Source organism: Rhipicephalus sanguineus, chromosome 3 (genome assembly GCF_013339695.2).
Source record: "Rhipicephalus sanguineus isolate Rsan-2018 chromosome 3, BIME_Rsan_1.4, whole genome shotgun sequence".
Lineage (NCBI taxonomy): Eukaryota > Metazoa > Arthropoda > Arachnida > Ixodida > Ixodidae > Rhipicephalus > Rhipicephalus sanguineus.
Genome location: NC_051178.1, coordinates 131,734,670 through 131,741,174, shown reverse-complemented (window position 1 = coordinate 131,741,174; position 6,505 = coordinate 131,734,670).

Below are 6,505 nucleotides of genomic sequence, written 5' to 3'. Positions count from 1 at the left end.
CATAACATCAAACACACGATCACAACATTATAGAATTCGGAACGTATACCAGTATATATGTTAGGTATTTGCTTTCAGCATGAAGCGTACGTTAATATTTCCATGTCTTTCCTTTATGTTTCTCTCTCTACCTCTCTCACTTCTGAGGGCGGTGCTCCAGGTGGCGCGTCAGTGGCTCGCTTTCATTGGTGGTTTTAAAGAAGGTCTGCTCACTGCGTAGAACCTCTCAACTTTCCTATGGGAACAGATGAACTGCGAATTGATCTTATGCATTCTTAACGAGATTGAGGGAACCGCACCGAACATCATGTAGGCACTGCATTTCCGCTCTTGCAATCAGCCGCTGTGCCTCTGAGAATGTATAATTTATTGCTCACTTCAGCCATGATCTTAGATATAGCAAAATACACAGAGGAAAACAATATACAGAAGCAAGTAAAGCAAGGAAGTTGGACGCCGTGAGCGCGTTCCTTCCGGTATCTTGCACTAGGAAATGAGATAAAGCGGCAAAAAGAAAGGCAAGACGTGCTCCGTATAATGAGTGCAAGTTGCATTGCTCAGTTGTTGCTTTCACACGCAGTTTTATACGTGTCATTGTTATACTTTTAATCTTTCGGAATTTCCCTCACGAAGGAATAATTCCAGGTCACCGAGTTATAGCATAATATGTTTCCACGATTTTTTGTTTCGTGTATGTATGCGCGTGTGAGTGAGTGAGTGAGAGTGAGTGAGTGAGTGAGTGAGTGAGTGAGTGAGTGAGTGAGTGAGTGAGTGAGTGAGTGAGTGAGTGAGTGAGTGAGTGAGTGAGTGAGTGAGTGAGTGAGTGAGTGAGTGAGTGAGTGAGTGAGTGAGTGAGTGAGTGAGTGAGTGAGTGAGTGAGTGAGTGAGTGAGTGAGTGAGTGAGTGTACAGCCGCCCAAATCTTCAACTAGTGTGCGCGAGCGGCCACTTTTCTGTGCGTCAGCGCCCTGCGACAGAGCCAAGTAAAAAACAGGGCGAGGTAAGCGTGCCCACAGAGCACGCTCAGCTGGGCCCATCGTCTGCTAGGCTGCTCCTTAAGGACGTCAACTCATATTCGCGCCCTCCAGATGAACAGTGTTCTTCGGCTTATCTCATAAATGAGGGCGTGTAACGTATCTTTAAATTGTATTTCCTCGATTGCTCGCTCCAACGTTGGCTTCCGGAACACAAAATTCGAGCGAAACTATTCTCCTCCTCACGGTGCCTGCTAGTGAAGTGCGCTGATATGGGATGACGTCCTTAAAAAAGAACAGCCTAGCAGACGATGGCTCCAGCAGAGCGCGCTTTGTGGACATTCGCTTACCCTCGCCGTGTTTGCAACTTGGCTGCGTCATATGGCGCTAGCGCACAGAAAAGTCGCCGCTCGTGCACCCTAGATAAAGCTGTAGGCGGCTAAACAAACGATTTAAACGCTATATGCAAGCCCTTTGCCTTCGTATATCATAATCAACGGTTCGCAGACCTTAGCAAAAGTGCCCTCTGTGCCCAAGCAGACGATCCTAGCTGGTGCGCGTTAATGGAAAGAATAAGGCGCCAACGAGACACACACACGAAGTGACTGTCCGAGTGACTCCAACCGCCTGTGCTTGTCTCGATGGCGCCTTGTTCCTTCCGTTGCCCACTATGCGTCTGTAAGGGAATACCCGTACGATACGCGATTTGTTGATGCTGTGGTTGATGATATTGACGATATCGGATGTCTGAGCCCATGTAATGGGTGGAAACCTTCGCACCTCTCACTCTTTACGCAATTCACATGGTGTGAGGCTTGGTAGGATTCTGGGCCACTGCCACACAATATTACATCCGTTGACATGACTCCTCGCCCGACATAGCGCCTGTATAGAGTCTTTTTCCAAAGCAGCTTCAACAAGCACGGGCGTGGCTCGTCGGTGGAACACTTGATTTCTACGCGGAATGTCTGGGTTCGATTCCTGCTTGAACCCTGATTTTTTTTTCTTAGGTCACGCTTGAGAGGTTACGTGGGTTTCTTCACCGCACGCCGAGTTTTCCCAGGCTAGCCTTTTATGAGGCACTCAAGTCTTTCGCCTTATATGCCGGTGGATGCCCGGCGGCACAGTAAAAGAAATTCAACCTAATTAATATTATCTTTCAGCATATTTGTCTTCCCCTGACCATATGTGCCAAAGCGTCATTGTTTCGGTAAAACGCCGTACATGCATTCACACAATTTGCTTGTATAGTTACTGCGCTTCTAGCGCAATGACATCGGAATATCATGGTCTTACTCCATAGCAACTCATAAAGTACCCTGACTTATTATAAATAATGTTTCTATCAAGAGCACATTACGTTCTCCTTGCGAAGGAACCGACGAGGCCACTTACGGTTTTTGTAAGGATTGGCATGGGATTACTTGAAAATGTTATACGGTTAGAACGGTAAGGAAATGCGCGGTTGACGGAACACAAGTAGTAGTACACAGGACATGTGTACTACTACTTCTTGTATTCTGTCAACCGCGCAGTTACTTACCGTTCTAATGTCATACCAACTAGCCCCCCAACGCACTTTACTTGGGTTATACGGTTATTACCTAAAGAAGATTGGTGACTAATCGCCAGCTCCGCAATACTAAAGCTTCTTCTGCCAGGGAGCGTCAGACATGCGATTACAGGGAGTACCTGCGTAGCAGCTCATTGGGATACGTGGCTTCAGTCTCTCTCTCCCTCTGTGTCTCTATCTGTCTGTCTGGGATCATCGAAGCGCGCGCGCTTCGATAATTATTAGACGGTGGTCAGCCTTGTGGGTGTGGCAAGTGGAGGACCTTTCTATGGGAGCGAGTCAGCAGCACGGAACAAGCGTGCACGACATACGTGCCATGGTTAACCGAAATAAGAGCACCGCTACGGGCGTGTATCACGAGTGCATGGGCACGGCCGCTTGATCGAGCGGCCGTGGCATAGGCATTCGTTAGGCATAGTCATCCGCATAAGCGCCGAACAGCAGACACTCGTGGGGACGATAGGTTCAGTGATAATACTAGCACCATTGTATTCACCCGCGAAACTAAATGTGTGCCTTGACACCCTTGCGGGATATTCTAAGAGATAAGGTTATTTAATTTTATTTCGCGAAAACATTCTGTGAAGTCTATTGCTATCATGCGTTTGATGGAAGGGCGCAGGAGGAATTGATGCGTTTCGTAGATAGCAGTGATTGTATTACAGCGGAGGCGTAAATGGCTCACTCGCTTGATTTTGCGGCTTCCCTCCGCGTCCGTCCACGAACAGAAAAAACACAAAAAAACACGTGATGTTCTCCTAGAAAGCGATGAAGTCATCATGTGACGTCATCATGTTGATGTGTGGCGTCATCATGAGGTCATGATGACGCCACAGAGAACAGAAACGGGAGTGCGCCCGCCACCTCCGTTGGTCACTCACTTTCACAGACTGAAATGACTCCAAATTCTTTTAGCTTTCACTCGAACCTTGAAGTATGTGCAGGTTCATGGCATGTCTTAGTTTTGTTTGTTTTGCTTTATGCGTGATTTTTTGGTTTTTGTGTCTGTGTCTCATTTTTTTCATGATATGTATATATGGGGAAATGGGCAGTCCATGTATTAGGATATCCGGCTCTAGTGTTATCCAAGTCATCAGAGTGCAGGGGAGCGGCCGGTCGACGATTTCTTCACAATAATTGGTCAGTGTCCCTACGCTTTAAATTCAGATCTATTCGGGCTCGCACCACGATGTGATAGCCCCATGAGTAGGCTTATTACAGCGACTCCTTCTGTTAGGTATAAGTCCGAGAATTGCCAGCGCCATAAAAGCTTATATTTGCTGACCTTGTCAATTCATATACATTAACTGGCCACTGAGAGTGCTAAACGCGTGCTCCATAATCTGTTATAATGCAGAACATGGAAAGCCATGCGAACGCTTAGTACAGATTGACCGACACTCTGGCCGTCCGATTATATTCCTTGCGCTTGCACACAAACAAAACATCTGGGCACTTAAGCGCGTCAGTGGTAAAGCTGCTCCAGTCTTTTTCAAATTCATCGAGGACAACGGCAACTGTAGAGCATCTGCTCTTTCGTTGTTGCTGACACCATCACGTAAACGTATCCCCTGGAACTGATCTTAATTCCTCCTTTTTTAAATATTTCTTTATGTGATTGCGATGACTATTGAAGACAAACCTTGCTTGAAGGAATGACAAGAACCAGTTCTTAAATAGCAGACTTGGAGCCAATGAGGTGTTTTCAAGGCAGCCGGCGAGTAAGGGATCCTGTAAGTCAAGAACTCCCTAAAGAGCCAGTTCAAAGCCACTTTTCTTGCTTAAGGAAACTGCCGCGTCGGCCCTGTGTTGTAAAGAGACTTAGCCATCCGGAAGACACCCTCCTCAACAGAATAAGAACAGGGATGGCGTGTATTTCTGCATGGACTATTTCTCTGCACTTCACTGAGTGCAATAATGTGGGCAATTTCAAGCCGTTCATCCATCACTGCAAGCGCTTTCATTCTGAAAGGATAGAGGCGCTTTCAGAACCAGATGAAGCTTCTGGACAACGCGGGACAAATAGGATTACTCAAGAGCGCGTTGAACAGATGGTCTTCCCAGAGAGCGCGCAAGGAAATGATACATGGTGAGATTTACGACGCGGAAGGAGACGACGCTCAGTCCGAGAATCGCCAACCAAGGCGGCCAAAACGACACTGAAACGACTCGTTTCCTTCTACGCGACTACGTGGCAGAAGTCAGAAAAGCAAGAGTGCTACGTAGTTCCATTTTCGACAAGAACCCCCGTACTCGAGCAAAATTTCTTTGTGCGGCTTCAGTCCCTGGTTGTTCTTAAAGAAGCACAGCTCCGGGAGATATTTCAGTTGAAATGTAAAGCCGCTTCAACATCTCCTTTTTTTTATAGGGAGAGAGGGGGGTGAGAAGACAGAGAGTAAACGGTGCTCTCAAGTCGTCCAGAGTGCCTTGAAGGGCTTTACATTAACTCTACGAAATACCAAAAATAGTGGGAGCTATAGAGGTGCACGTTCGCGGCGGCCGCAGCTCATTTTTTCTGGCGACGTGACGGCGCGGCTTCGCGCGGTTTGAAACCCCTTTTGTCCGTAAGGTACTCGACAAAATTGGCTTCAGCGTATCAGGGTCTTTACTACGGTACCTGAAAGAACAAAATGAAACGAAACACACATATCCTCTATATACCGCTGTGCCGTTCATGTGATCTTCAAATCCGCCAATTCGAGGGAGCAGCATTTATAACGGATTACTTCAAAGATCTCTCCTCTCTATACCTTCCTTCATAATATCCACAAGAGGGCTTCTTTTCCTCCGACCTGCCGTCGTACGGGGCGTAGCGTCAAAAGCTATAAGCTTTTTTTGAACTGACGTATAGTTAGATAGCAAAAAGGCATCGTACGACGCGCTGACGTCTTCTTTCTTGGTTATCATACCTTGCACAAAGTTATATTACACAAACTCTCTTGTAAGGCGCCACTGTGGGGTTGTTTTTACAGCGAAAATTATTTTCAGAGGATCTATCGAATACGGAGACGCAGACAGTCTAAATGTGTGTGTGTGTGTGTTTTTTTTTTTAGCAATGTAGTGAGGATAAAAGAACGACACGCGAGGAGGGATTTTTCACCAATCTCAAGGAAGAGTTAGCGGAAGATGGCTGCTTCTCCATGGCAACGATGCGTGTTCTCCATGTAGCAAAACAGATACAGCGTGTCGTCTTGCAAAAGAAAGCATTAAAAAGAAAGAACACACCGTTGTGACTGGTTAGCAGAACTGTAAGCTGAATATTGTGCTGCGACGAGCCACCGTGTATCATATACATTAGGAGACGGGGATATCCGCCTACTCGTCTCTTAATAAGAAAAAAAAGGCTGGTCAGTGTCGCATACGAGCTGCAACGCTAATCCGAAAGTCCTGCAACGTGCAACGATAATCCGATAATCAACGAAAGTGACTATTACATTGGGAGGCAAAAAAATTCGTGAACATGGGGTGTCGCTATAGAGCCGAAGTTTCGACAAGTGGACTTTTCTTCTTCAAGGCTGCGACTAGCAGTTGCAGCCTTGAAGAAGAGAAGTCCGCTTGTCGAAACTTTGGCTCAGCGACACCCCGCGTTCACGATTTTTTCATCTCTTCAAGCCTACATCTTCCCCTGTACTTCTGCCTTACTGTATATTTTCTGCGCGACAAGGTGTACTCTAGTCGTGAATATTTCTGCTTTAACGACGCTCCAGATAGACATTTAGCGTAAAGGATCGCTTCGGCGTGGGCCTACATAAGTGACGTCTATTACATTCTCCAAGTTTGACAAGGAACATCTTAGAATAACTAGAATAATTTGCAGACCCGAAAGTAGCCTGCTCGATCCTGTCCACGGCTATCGTATTTCGATTAGAGCTGTGCACGGGCCGTATTTCCGAGCCCGAGCCCGGCCCGGGCCCGCTGACTTTGTCGAAGGCCCGCCCGAGCCCGACGGCAAAGGGCTG